Source organism: Diceros bicornis, chromosome 22 (genome assembly GCF_020826845.1).
Source record: "Diceros bicornis minor isolate mBicDic1 chromosome 22, mDicBic1.mat.cur, whole genome shotgun sequence".
Classification (NCBI taxonomy): domain Eukaryota; kingdom Metazoa; phylum Chordata; class Mammalia; order Perissodactyla; family Rhinocerotidae; genus Diceros; species Diceros bicornis.
In genome coordinates this window covers 31,844,828-31,859,825 of record NC_080761.1, presented here as the reverse complement: position 1 = coordinate 31,859,825, position 14,998 = coordinate 31,844,828, and positions in this window count along the sequence as shown.

The following is a 14,998-nucleotide window of genomic DNA, read 5'->3' as shown; positions in this document are numbered from 1 at the left end:
AAACAGAATAAATCTACCAGCAGAGAACCAATCAGGCCAAAAGAGTCTCTGGAAATTGTGAAATGCCTTTAATGATTTGGTTGCTCACTCTGAGTTCTGGCATCATTTTGGCAAAATGAATAAGAAGGAATCACAGAGTGAGCTCTTTTATGCCAATAATAAACGCAATGGAAATTGACTTCTTTCCATTCCAGCTGCAGCAGCAGGAGTATCTTTTGCTGCCAACGAAAAGCTCCATCACAGTTTAGAGTTGAAATACTGGTCAAATCAAAGGGCAGGGCGGTGGCATTTAGTGCAGACGCTACATGTCAAATTGCCAATCTCGTGCCCAAAGCTTTGCTCCCTGTGTCACAAGCACCTCCTTTGAGATTGTTTATTTCCTTCCAGCCCTTTGATTAATGAACTATCCGTCAACACTCGGTAATATTAACCACTGTCGTCTGTATATTGGTTTTAAAGTGATTTCCCTTCTACATGATCTTGTTTAATCCCTACAGCCTCTTGGTGAGCTGGCTTTTATCTGGGCAGATATCAAATTCGGAGATGTAACTTGGGTAACACATACAAGCTGTGAAAATGAGAGTTGTGTTATTAAAAATCCAACATGGGATGGAGTTGGGTAAGATACAGTTCTGGCCCTGAGGGAGTTTATTTTATAGCTCGGAAAATGAGGAATGCAGACAAAGAACGTCCAGCAGGTAGTTAGATGTGCTAGGTGAGGGTATATAAGAAAAGAACCACGCAAGTGAGAGAAAGAAAAGTCCATCATTTATTAGTGTGGTCAAGGCGATTCATTTGTTCCTTTTCAAGGTGGAGGTGAATTAAATAATCTCTTAGATGCCTTTCAGGGATGACATATTCAGTTCTGATATTCTGTCAGCCTTCGGGTGGCTTCATACGATCTTCCTGTTTAGTCTGTGCCCAAGGGCAGAACAAAGGGACAGGCTCAACTTTCCAATTCAGATGTCAGTATAAATACTAAGATCTAAGAGAAACCTTAACTCTCCCAGTAATTAAATACAGATATTCTTTTCAGTAATCACCGTGAGGGAGAATTAGGGGAAGTCATAGTCATTTAATAACTCAAAGGAGAAATAAAACTAGCCGGGTAACAAGTGCCCTAAAAAACACAGTCATTCAGAATCTAACTTTGAGAATCTTTCCTCTTTTGAACTGAGATCTTCCTCATGCTTGCCACATAATGTGGTGAGTATTTCTAGTTATAGAAACTGACCACTTGATCAATTAAAGGAGTCTTTCAGAGGATGTTTTCCACTTCCACCAATAACAGCTTATAGTTTATCACTGAAGTTGTGAAGCTTTCCTCTGTGGAACAAGCCCACACATGATCTCTTCCTTCTGGTATCAACTCCTAGACCCTTGGTTTTATTTTTGAAATTATCTGTATAAAATTGAGGATCAGACTGATTATTCAAGATTGTTTTGGTCGCTGATAATTGGGTAATGAGCAGGCATGAGTCTCTCATCACAGAAAAATATGATAACTATCCCAAAATGCCCTTCGAATGCTGAAGAATTGAAATTGCAGTAGCTGACTGAACTCAAATTGATTTCAAGTATCCAACTCTTTGGGGGGAACCACCAACTCACTTCTGGAAGCCTTGTCCCCTGAAGTGCGGCTTTCTGAATATCTTCTATGTCTGCTGTGCAACCACAACCACATCCAGTGCATCGTCTTCTGTTCTGAAGCCATTTATCTGCACATCTGAGGGGATTTAGCATACATAATGCTTTAAGACTAAGACTTTACCAGCACTACCAATGGAGTAAGTAGATAACTTATGGAATAAATTTGAGTTAAAAAGCTTACTATGCGTAAAATAGTCTTTCACAATAGCTACACAAGCCTACATAAGTGCTCCAATTATTATTGGAGAGGATAGGTCTTCTAAAGTCTCCTAAATTGTGTGTCTTTTTTAAAAAAGAAAAGTAACGACAACAACAAAACCTCTATTGGTTAAAAAAAAACTTAAGGCAAGACATTTTGTACTTGTATCAGAGCTTTATTTTCAGGATTGGTGGCAATGTACGAAGGCACTTTAAACTCTGTTTAAATATTATGGATTTGCTCTTTGAAAATAGCAAACTCAGGAATGATAGAATGATAAATGATCATTACAGTTATATATTTTTTTCTTTGCATATTTTCAAAGTCAAATAAGAGAAGAACCTCAAATTAAATTTCAACTTGAGCTAAATTAATCCCCAGGGTATTCCTTTCAAGAGCCTTAGGTAAATCAGCTGACTCTGGATTTTTCCTGGTACTCAGATGTGTAAACCTTGAGTCCCTTTTATCTTTGGTGCCCTGAGGTTAAGGCCAACAGATGGCCTATGACTTATTTCAAAGTTTTCTATATCAACAAAGTAGAACAGAAAAAATGCAGAATAATTGTGTAAGCTGACAGCTCACACTACTGATGTTGCTTGTCTACATCTTAGTGTTTCTTATTATTTAAATTTAAATTTATTATTTAAATTAAATTATTGATTCTAGGGCGAGAGGAAGGAGGCTGGCAGGAACATCGATACGATGATTGCACCATAAAAAGTGCCCAGGCCAGGGAAGTCTGGGACTCCTTTCCCAGTAGGTGGCAGTGGTCATTCTCCCAGTGTTACAGAGTAGAGTTCATGAAGAGCAAGGAATAGACACGTGGGCAAAGAGGCCCACGACTGGTAGAAGTTTTATCATGGAGTCCATTTCTCCTTCAGCTAACACTCAATCTGCTGCTAATATACAGAAGTTATGGCCTCAGGGAATCAATAGGGTCTTGATGTTCAAAATTCATGATGATAATCAATGACTACAGAATCAGGTATGCCTCCCTTACACACTAGAGTTCCTGCAATCAGTGTTGGTGGTTGGCAATAAGTCATGAGAATAATGTAAATGCTTTTACACAATCTCATATTGTTTCCACCTCTTTTTTACATTAACTGGAACCCAAAAAAGGATAGAGAGGCTGACTGAATTTCTGACTCCTCCTGGAGTTCTTCGAGATCTTTTACTCTTCTCATTACTAGATACATTCATAGATAAGAAAGTTGTTCCTCCTCAAGTCCCTCCTTTCCCCTTTTTTGTCACAATTCAATTTTGCAAAGACAATAAATGACAATGACATGTGGTTGCAAAAAAATAATAATCACTAAACAACCTGATGCTGCCATTTTTTAAAAACAAGTTCTTGTGAAGAGTTGTCTTATATTTGTAGAATGTCAAATAAAATGTAAATGCTATCTTTTGTAATAAAAGATGACAGAGAAGGAAATTTAAGACAAAATGTCAATAAATATGGTGTGTAAAATTTAAGACTTAGTGATGCTATAATTCCACTCACACAAACACTCAGCATTCAGTTGTCAGGGGATGCTCTAATTAGCTCTTTTTGCTGCTCTATGTTAAGGGTGACCATTTCCCTCCAGTGAACTGGAAGTGGGGGAAATTCTGAAATTTCACTTTGATGTCCTTTCTTTCTCACATTTCTTATTTTATGGCTTCTTCTTAGACACCATTCCTTTTCCCATTTGTTTCCATTTTCTTTGCTCAGAGTTTCTGTTGTCCTAAATTCCTGAATTTCCGCCACATCCTAGACACTGGCTTTAATTAAGAATTAGTGGTTCATCACACACACATGTTTTTTAGAACATGATATGTTTTAGTTGTTGTTCTTAAGATCTCATGTCAACCTTCACTTCGTGAAAAGCCTTTCCTAATCTCTTGATCTAGGTCAAAGCCCCATTATTTATACTATGTGCCATTCATTCATGTTACTTTCCACAGTTGTAACTTTACATTTACTTTCATGATTCCTTGTCTAATGACAGACTTCCAGACAAGACCTGAGCTCCATGTATGAGCAGAGTGCACATCTATTTTTGTTTTCCACTCTATGCCCAGAGCCTAGCACATAGTAGGTGCTCAACCAATACTTGTTCAGTGAATGAATAAGCTGAATGAATAAGCTAGAAAAGTCTTGCTGTGCATAACATTTGCTCTCTAACAAGCATCCCAAGCATAACAAGTCCAAAACTGGGATCTGCATCTTCCCTTCCAAACTCTCTTCTCCTGTAGTTTTCTCTGTTTTGGCAAATGGCAACTCAGTGTTTCCTTTTCCTCAGGCCCAAATCCTTTGTGACATCGTTGGTTCTCCCTATTCTCTTATGCCACATATCCAATTCATCAACAAAGCCAGTTAATTGGCTCTACCTTCAAAATTCTGTGTATCCAGAATTCAACCGTATTGCATATGTCTGCCACTGACCTTCTAGTCTAATCCACTCTCATCTCTGGCTGGATTATACACATATGTGTTGGTGGGGGAATCTTAAAAATTTAAGTCTAACATATAATCATGCATTATGATTTTATTTTTCCAAAATAAAACAGTTACCATTCTCCTGGGGAATTTTCAGTGCTTGGTGAAGGCCTTTGGATAAGCAGAGAAAAGACAGGGTAACATACAATATAAGATTCCCACTGTAATGTCGCAGCTGACAGCGAGATTCCTACGTTGCTCAGCCATGTGTATTTGATAGTTTGCATTTTGCTTAACTGTTATTGCTTAGATGTGTGCATACAAATGTACAAAATTTCAGCTATCTTGAGGTCTCTGGTTTAAGGATGTGTTTAATCCTCTTTAAGGATAAGTAATTTTTATTATTTTAGAGTTGGTCTTCTATAGCGTAATAGCTTCCAATCATGTGAGCAACATTTGCTATGAGTTAGCAGTGTGGGCTCTAGGCTGTTCTTGGTCAGATGGGGTTTCCAAAAAGTCCTTATTGTTTGAACAGCCTCCTTCAGGATAAAAAAAGGAAACATTCTCCGGCCTTGGAAATTTATCTTTGTTTAGTACAATTGCACCAAACATATGGGTCTTTAAAGGATGCCTGAGAATCTAATGTGCTTATCTGAATGTTGAACATGGATGTGCTACATTTCCAGTTTTTAGAGGGTTCACAGAGTTTCTTTTTCTAACAGTTGAAAAACTTTCTTGAGAGCTTCTTCTATTTGTTTGTTTATTTGTTTGTTTTTTGTTTGGTTTGCGTTTTTGTTCTTTGTTTTAGAGTGACTTCCTCCCCTACCCTTACATCCATATCACCTCTTTGAACTTCCTGCCATGACTGTTTCAATGAAAGAAATGAAAAGGAAGAAGGGCCTTGGATTTCTTGTCTTGGATTGGATTCACTTTGGGTAAATGGCAGCACCTAAATCTATTGGTCTACTGTATCACATTTTCCCATGTATACACGACAGAAGTCACTTAATAAAGAGACGCCAATCAGTTCTTTTTTGTTTTGTTTTGTTTTTTTGTTTATGTTTTAGCAATCTTAATCGCGCTCTCAGATTGGCTATGTACGCAACAAATCAATCACATGAAAATCAATCATTAAGGTGGCTTATGAAAAATCATTTTGCATATATAATTTTTTGACATGAGTTTTGAATACATCTCAATTTACTTTTTTCAAGAACATTTTGATTATACTAAACGGTGGAAAAATATATTAACAACAAAAAGTATCCCCCAATTCCTTTCTTTCTGCCTCCTAATTTCTGTGGTAGATAAAAGTTTGAATTTAGCGAATTTCTTTGATGTGATTTGTTTCTTTTTTTTTTACAGATAAAACAAATTTGTATTTCTTGCCTCAAGCATGGTTCTGTCACTCCATGAGACAAATCTTCCATCCAGACATAGCTCTGAGTGACATGTCATGACACTGTACCGGAGCCTATGCAATGGCATTCATATATCCAGAACTTAGAACAGTGTCTGGCACAAAATAGGTTCTCAAGAAACATTTATTGAATGAGTGAGACATAGTTGATAAAATGATGAAGGTTCTCCAGCCACAAGAACAGAACTGAATTTTCTAGAACACCCCTGGATAACCTTGGAAGTCTAGAAATTAATGGATATGAGGAAGGAAGAACAACTCAGAGGACCAACTTCTAACAACCCACAACCTTCCCCCTTCCACTTCCCTCATCCTGATTTCAATTTTATCATCACAATCATCTCAGGAAGTCTTCTTAGGATCAAAGACAAGTGGAAAGTAGTCATTGTACATTAGCCATTACTTTTCATTTATATTATGTGAAATACCATCACTATTCTCTCAGTTTACTCTGTTCACTTTACTTGCATATGCTAGTATGTGCAGAAAAAAAAACCCCTGTAATTGCTTTCAGAGGTTTGCTGTGATCACATTCTCCCTACCATACTTTCCCTTCAAGATATTAAATTATACGATGCTGGATTTTCATACCACAAGCAGGTTAAGGAAGTAAACACCGATGAAATTAATATATGATTTGGTGTAGAAATGTTGTAGATTTAGTGATTTGCTGATTGTCAAAATGCCTTAACAAATGAAAACTCCTCACCAAAAATATTTAAGAATTATAATTTCTACTACCTGAAAAATGTCACGAAATCACCACCAAACTGAGTATTTATTCTAGTGCATAAAATAGACTAAATTACCAAGTGGAATTTTTTCTTTCTAATTCTAAATTTAGTCAACCACAATACCAACGCTACGGCATAGTATGCCCTTGACTGATTCTTTGAGCTAATATTGATTGCAATAATGATTTTCCTAACAAGTCAAATTGACTTCACAATGCAAGTATAGTTATGCATGTTTTTCAGGAGCAGGACTTGAAACAAAAGCTCATAATGTCATGCTATGTATTGAACACTCTTAGTATGAGTTAGCTAAAGGGTAAGTGTGTCTACTAGAACCCATTAGATGGGGTCTTTTTTGCTTTATGAGTCAGAGAATATTTTTTAAGATGACATAGCCTATGACTTGTGGGTGCACAGATTCATTCAACAAATATTTATTGAGCATCTACTTTGTGCCATTGACTCTTCCACGCATTGTGGATGTAGCAGAGAACAGAGCAGAGTCAAGTCCCTAGTGTCATGGAGCAGATTGTGTAGGGCCTTGTAGGCCTTCATGGGGACTTGTACCATGCATGAGACGGGAAAATATTTGAGGGTTTGAGAGAGGAGTAATAAAATGTGATCTTTATTTAAAAGAATACTCTACAGTGTGGAAAATAAATATGGAGAGGCAAAGGCGCAAGAAAGGAGACGAGTTAGGAGGCCATTGCACTAATCCAGCAGAGATGATAGTGGATTAGACTAGAAGGTCAGCAGTGGATATGTGCGATGGAGTTGTACTCTGGGATACACAGAATTTTGAAGGTAGAGCCAATTAACTGGCTTTGCTGATGAATTGGACGTGTGGTATAAGGGAACAAGAAGAACCAACGATGTCACAAAGGATTTGGGCCTGAGGAAAAGGAAACACTGAGTTGCCATTTGCCAAAACAGAGAAAACTACAGGAGAAGAGAGTTTGGAAGGGAAGATGCAGATCCCAGTTTTGGACTTGTTATGCTTGGGATGCTTGTTAGAGAGCAAATGTTATGCACAGCAAGACTTTTCTAGCTTATTCATTCACTGAACAAGTATTGGTTGAGCACCTATTATGTGCTAGGCACTGGGCGTAGAGGGGAAAAGAAAAACAAACATGCACTCTGCCCATACATGGAGCTTAGGGCTAGTCTGGAAGTCTGTCATTAAACAAGGAAGCAAACAAATAAATGTAAAGTACAACTGTGAAAGTGATATGAATGGAAAGTACATAGTATAGTTTCCCTTTCTTATAAGCATTTGCTCTGAGGAGGAGCAACTTTCAGCAAAAGCTGAAGAAGGCATCTTCAGGAAGGAGAGAGGCACATCACACCGATTAGGTAGCTGTAGGAAAGGGGGATCTCTTCTCTTCTGTACAGAATAGAACAGGACACTCTCCTGGGGTTCCAAAGACTGGTGGCTTCGCGTGGCTTCTCCTCAGTGCGTGAGGAAGATGTGACCATTCGATTTCACAGTGACTGGGAGTGTTTGGAGTCTCAGCCTGCCTCTCCAAGCCCCAACTAGCTGAAATGTTTTTTCTGCACCTTAATGAGAAGACAGGAGTCTGCCCAGTGGACATTTGTTCCTTTCATGCCCACGACCTCACCAGAAATCTCCTGGCTGCCAGCCACAGGACACAGTTCACCAGGAGTCAAGCACGCGTCTTTTAACAGGTTGGCAGAAAAGCAAGTTTGTGTTGCGTTTGCTGGCCTCAGAAATTCCTCCTAGTACATATTTAAGTTTCCTTGATTTATTCTCCATATGGTCCCTGTGGTTAACCATGGTTTTACTTTTCTAAATAGCAGTAAAGAGAGACTCATCATGACCCTACTTCAGGCTCATCACTCTCTCGCTCAGACCTATAATTTAGTGGGAACATCCTCTGTGGGGATGAATGGCTCAGCTCTTTGGTAATAGGAGATGGAGCTTTTACACAGTGTGAGCTGTGCTGCTTAGTGCCAGATGACAGTTCTGGTAAGTCACTGAGGGAAGTAAGAATCTATCTCTCTTCCTGATCCACTGAGCCAGCCAGATAGGTCCCAGGCTAGGTCAAAAGGGGTCAAGTTTCCTTCTTTATGCCCTCAGTGCTGTCTGCAGGGCCCGAGAGAGAGGACGTAGACGTTTGAGCCAGGTAGATGGGTTTTTGAATTCGGATCTATGAATTTACTACAGAGGTTCTCAACCAGGGTCGATCTGGTCCCCCAGGAGACATTTGGCAATGTCTGGCGGCATTTGTGAGTGTCATGACTGGGGAGGTGCTTCTGGAAGAGGCCATCCTACAGTGCATAGGAGAGCCTGCTACCCCTTATCCTCCTGCAACGAAGAAGTAGCCCACTCAAAGTGTCAGTAGTGCTAAGGTTGAGAAATCCCACCTTACTGGTTGCTGCTAAGCGGGTTTCTTAACCTCATCTAAGATGAGAGATAATGTTGGTCCTATGGGGTGGTGATAAAGATTAAAAGCAAAGAAACAATGAATATAAAAAAGCTGTATTAGGCACAGAACAAAGACAATTCCCTTCCTCTTTTCTTTGTTATCCTAGTACCTACAAGCTTTCTCTTTGCCATCTCCCTCTCCTCGCTGATGCAAGTCTGTTTCAACTTAGCTTAAGCTAAATTATGCTGAGTTATTCTAAATTATTCTGAGGTAACAAACAACTCCAAAATCTCAGGGTTTACGCCAGCTGAGGTTAGTTTCTCACTTCTGCAACTGTCCGTCAGGGTTGGCTCCAGCTCTTCAATCAGGCGCAGCTGAAGGAGCAGCCTCTGCCTGGGACATTGTGATGTCAGATAAAAAAAGAAAGGGAGAAAACCACACGCCAGCTTCTAAAGCTTCCCCACAGATGTGTCCTACATCGCTGTTTTAAATACTTCCTATTCACCTCATTGTTGAGGGAGGGATCCCCGCCCCAGGGTTATGGGAATGGCTGAACACATGACACCTGACACTGGACATGTGAGATCAATATCAATTTATTAGTCACACATACCCACAGCTCTGGGGAGGAGGACACTGTACATGATGCACAGTCACATGAGGGTTGCTCTTAGGAACAGCGTGGACAAGCAGGGGCTGTGGGATGCAGACATTGTAGTGTCAAGAGGATGAGGTGCCCCCTGGTTGCCACAGGAGGTTGTGATTGGCTTGTTTGACTAGTTCTCTAGTTGGAATTCCATAAGTAATGAATTAAGTAATTCCATAAGTGGCTAGTTTAAATAATTTCTGGCAAGGAATGAAACCCACTGCAAAAGGACTGCCTGTAGTCCCTTTGATAAGGAGGGTTGTTTGACCGAGGGACCTTATCTGAGGAGGCAGAGTAGGGAGAGGAGCTTGGGACAAGGCCATTCGAAGCCCTACTGGTTTTACCAGATGTCAAGATAGCTCATAATATTGAGCCTTAATTTTAGGCCTTAAACCATATCAGTTCTGCTCACATTTCCTTGGCCCAAGTTACATGGAAAATTGAATCAAGTGATAGAAAGTAACTTAAAGATCATTTTGTTTTAAGCCAGTGAATTCCACACTCCCATGTCTCCTTGTGGACACTTTTATTCAAAAGGATCTTATCTAAACATTATCATCTACAACAACAATGATGAAATCAACAAAATCAGATCAAACAGGCTTGAAGCAAAATACGAATCCGGGCATCCCACTATCTTCCCATCCACTGATATGGACTGACTGATCTCATGTTTCAAAAACGAAAACACTGAGGCTCAGAGAGGGCAGAGTGACGTAATGAATTGCACAGTGGAGTTCATATCTTCTGGTGGGAACACATATTTCTAAGCAAGAAATAACAAATTCCATGGTGAAAAAATGTAGAGAGAAAAAAATAAGAGGCCAGTGGATTGTAAAAGTATGAATATGTGATAAAGGAGGGGGCACTGGGGAAGGAGGGGAGGTGGCAGAAGAGGAAAGATTGGAGTTATGGAGATGAGAGGAAAGACAGGAGAAAAGGCAAAGCAGGAGGCAGCAAGGCCCGTCCAAGTGTGTACTATGCTGACAACTCCCAATCTCTCTGTCCAACCTCAGCCCTGAGCTTCAGACTTGTGAGTCTCCCTGCCCACTTAACATCTTGACTTGAAGTCTGATGGGCATCTTAGTCTTATAAATCCAGGACAGAACTCTTGATGCCCCACACTCCCCCACCCTACTTCTCCCTAGTCTTCCTGACCTCAGTAGGTTGTACCATCTACCCAGTTTCTCAAGCCAAATATATAGACGTTAACCACTGACTTTCTCTTTTCCTTCCTCTCCAAAGCCAATCCATTAGCAAGGGCCATTGTTCCACCTTCAAAATATATCCAGAATCTGAGCCCTTCTCACCAGGTCTGCAACCTTCACCCTCTCCTGGAGCACTGCAATGAACTCTTGTCTGGTCTCTCTGCTTTCTTTTTTTTTTTTTTTTAAATTTTATTTCGTTCCCCCAAAGCCCCAGTAGATAGTTGTATGTCATAGCTGCACATCCTTCTAGTTGCTGAATGTGGGACGCGGCCTCAGCATGGCCGGAGAAGCGGTGCGTCAGTGCGCGCCCGGGATCCGAACCCGGGCCGCCAGCAGCGGAGCGCGAGCACTTAACCGCTAAGCCACGGGGCCGGCCCTGGTCTCTCTGCTTTCACTTTTGGATCCCACAATCCATTTACCTCACAGCAGCCTGAGTGATCTCTATAAGACATAAATCAAATCATATCACCTCTCTGACTGAAACTTTCTAGTAATTTCCCATCAGTATATAGAACATCAAATAAAGTCCAAGCTCCTTATCACGACCTACAGGGCCAGCTTTGTTGGGCCCCAGCCTACCTCTCACAGCTTTTGTCCTATCACTGGCCACCTAATTCACTCTGCTGATGCCTCTTCAACCACAGTGACCTTCTTGCCTCTCCTAGGATATACCAAGATTATATTGCCATAGAGGCCTGTACCCTAGACTTTCATGAGGCCTTATCCATCTTGTCATTCATTCAACTAATATTTATTCAGGGTCTAAAAATATAGCAGGCACTATTTTCAGTACTAGGATTCTCATCTGAAATGTCTCCTCTTCAGAAAACCTTCCCTGAAACTTGCCATCTCTCCTATCACTTTTTATCCCCTTATTTTGCTTTATTGTTACTATTATTATGCTTATTGCTACATAAAATTACATCACATACATTTTTTTCACTTGTTATTTTTCCTTGCTAGGATGTAAGTCCATCAGCTATAAAATGTGCTCTAGGAGTGTGAAATAATCCAACATTAAGCAACTCACCATTGGAGAAGAGAAGAATTTTAATGTTTAAATTATGCTTAAATATGCCACTATAACCAGATAAAAAGTGTATGTTTGAAATGTCAGAAAACGATGGTGGAGGGGGCCAGCCCTGTGGCTTAGCGGTTAACTGTCCGGGCTCCGCGGCTGGCGGCCCGGTTTTGGATCCCGGGCGTGCACCGACGCACCGCTTCTCCGGCCATGCTGAGGCCACGTCCCACATACAGCAACTAGAAGGATGTGCAACTGTGACATCCAACTATCTACTGGGGCTTTGGGGAGAAAAAGGGGAAAAAAGGAGGAGGATTGGCAATAGATGTTAGTTCAGGGCCAGTCTTCCTCAGCAAAAAGAGGAGGATTGGCATGGATGTTAGCTCAGGGCTGATCTTCCTCACAAAAAAAAAAAAAAAGAGAAAATGATGGTGGTATTGTGGATTATTAGTGAATAGGGGGCAGGAATTAATTTACTGAGCTAGGAAATTTTTTAGTCACCACACTCTACTTCTGGCGCAGGCACATAAAAGGAATAAACTAATCACAATTCAAAGAAATACAAAAACCTCAGGGTAATTTCTCAACATCCTTGGACCAATAGCTGAAGAAGAGTGGTTTTCTTCTTGGGTCCTCAGACCCAGCTGCAAATCAGAATTTTCTGAGAGTGATTTTTACAGATGCAGATTCATCAGCCGCATCCCTGGAGATTCTGATTCTCCAAGGCTGGAGTAGAGCCTAGAAAACTGAATATTTTATAAAACCTCCCCAAGGCATTCTGATGGTCAGCCTCACTTGGAAACCCCTAGGCAAGTAACTTACCCACATCATATGTTTTTACTAGACTAACCAGACATTTGAATAAACTAGCCAAATGGGTTGCTTTGGGTTTGAGCTTGGACATTGTTGATCTGGAACTTCAATTTTGTTTCATGGCAACATAATAAACCTTGAATTCAGGGCTATAGAGAATCCCTAGGTTATGTTAGATCCATGAAGGCAGAGTGAAAACCTTGGTTATCTCTCTCATGAATGTTTGTCTTTTCCCAGAAGAATTTTATAAGCAAAAAAACCCAAAGCAGCAGCTCCCATGATTGAGCCTGAGGCATTAGCGAAATGGTGAAACGTGGAAAGTTGCGCACTGACACCCACCTTTCCCCCTCAGAAAACTGACCCCTTAAGGTACAGTTTGTCCTTAGTCAGTACCTACTACCTTTAGAATGCCAGTTCATTTGATTATTCTCTAAGATGTGTCAGCAACAACTGCCATGATTAAATGCATCTCCTAGATTTAAGCATCCCATGAGGAAATGAGATAGGACAAAATTCTCATGCTAGTCTTCCTTTCTAACTGGGGTTTATTCTTTATTGAGAGGGAATGTAAATGAGAAATAGAATTCTCTAGCCTCCGGCATTCTGGTTTTTGTCATCCTGGACTCTTTCATGCCCCAGTGGCATATGCTGATTATATTTCCAGGGCACAAGTGATTTTTGAACTCTCAGTACAATTGGGAAGTAAACCTAATGGGCATGCAGAAAGCCAATTGCAGTATCAGAGAAACTAACTCAGTACATTTCCAATCTTTAAAACTCAAGTTTTCTGAACTATGGATTGGCACAGCAGTATAAGAACTTGAGTTTTATGGGGCTGGATGAAAACTTTATGTTACTGTAAAATGGAAAGACATACAGATTTTTCTTAAGTTATCTGGAAATTTTATTCAAAGCCAGATTATTCCCAGTTCTAAAGCCAGACTATAAATCAAGATCATGGCCATTAATCTAGGTGCAGTGGGGGCAAGGGGGTGGGTTAATTGCAATAAGTCCTTCTTGACAACGTATTGATGTCCTGAGCCATGGGCAAAGGCTGACCAGCTGAAGGAGTTTGTACAGGCCTGTTAGTTAATCTGAAATGCAAATGCCAACACCAGATGATCTACTTTTCTATGAATTCATTTTAGTTGGGAAGAAGCACTGCTAGAAGCTGGAAGCTCTCCTGCTTCTGTCTAATGTATGCAAATACTTTAAAACCATTCTTCAGTTCAGAAGGCAGTAAATGAAAACCATCCCTGTGATCCTTCACTCTTGTCTTAGGCATGGGACGTGGGGAAACTGTTTGTCCCTCCTAGTCCTACATACCTCTTTGACATTCTGTCACTCATCTCAACAGGATTCTTAGAGACAAAAAAAAGTTTCCCAAAGAAAATTCAACTGGCTCCAGCCCACTGTTGCTTTTGATAGGTCAAACATGAGACTCGTTTGCATGCGCCTGCATAATTAATAAGAACTAACCGACAGAAAATCTGAATAAATACATGAAATGACAAAAGACATCCCTTCATAGAATAAACACAAATGAACTGTCAATAGGAGAACATTAGAAGTAACAGAACAATCTCGGCCAAAATAAAGCCCCTTAGCTACTATAACAATTATTGGAAACCAAGGTAAAAGAAAAGGCCTGTTAAACAGGCCCACAAATAGCTATAATACCAGGCAACAAATGCCATAAAAAGAGAGCGATAAAGTATTGGAGGTGTTCAGAGGTGAGAAAATCCCCACCCCCGCCGTGGAGGCTTCCTGAAAGAGGTACATTTAGGATGAACTTTGAGGTGTAGATAAGACTTGGCTGTGTGGAGCTGGGCGGGTAGGGAAGGAGCTTCAAGCTAAGGGGACAGCATGATCAAAGGCATGAAATGAAGCAAGTGGAGAGAATGTATAAAGACTAGTAAATGATAATAATTTCTTTGTTTTGTGTTTGTTTTTGGCCTAAGAGAACGGGTGGAGCCAGCATGGCACTGGGGTGAGCCTGGAGCCTGGAGCTGCAGGAGTCAGCCTGGAGTCTGACACCATGGGGGCCACCCTGGAAATTGGGTCTGTGAGGACCAGCCTGGTGCTGGGGTGGGCCAGGAGCCTGGATCTGTGGGAGCCAGTCTGGATACTGGGGCAGCAGGAACCGGCCTGGCACCGGGGTGGATCAGGAGCTTGGAGCCAGGTGAGCCAGTCTGGAGTCTAGGTCCAGGAGGTGCTGGCCTGGCACTAGGGTAGGCTGGTAGCCTGGGTCGTGGGAGCCCTCTGAGCCTGTGGGAGCTGGCCTGGTGCTGGGGTCTGTGGTGAAGTAGGATGCTCACTTCACTCTCCTACCCCATAGAGAGTGTCTTTCTCCTCACTCGGTGGCCTGGGCTGGGGGAGGGGTGATGGGGATAATGTGAAACTGTCTGTCCTACCCTCTCCACTATGTCTTTTCTTATTTCTATCCTCCTTCTGGGTGCTATAATTCCTCACCTGGAATCCTTAGTGCCTGTGAA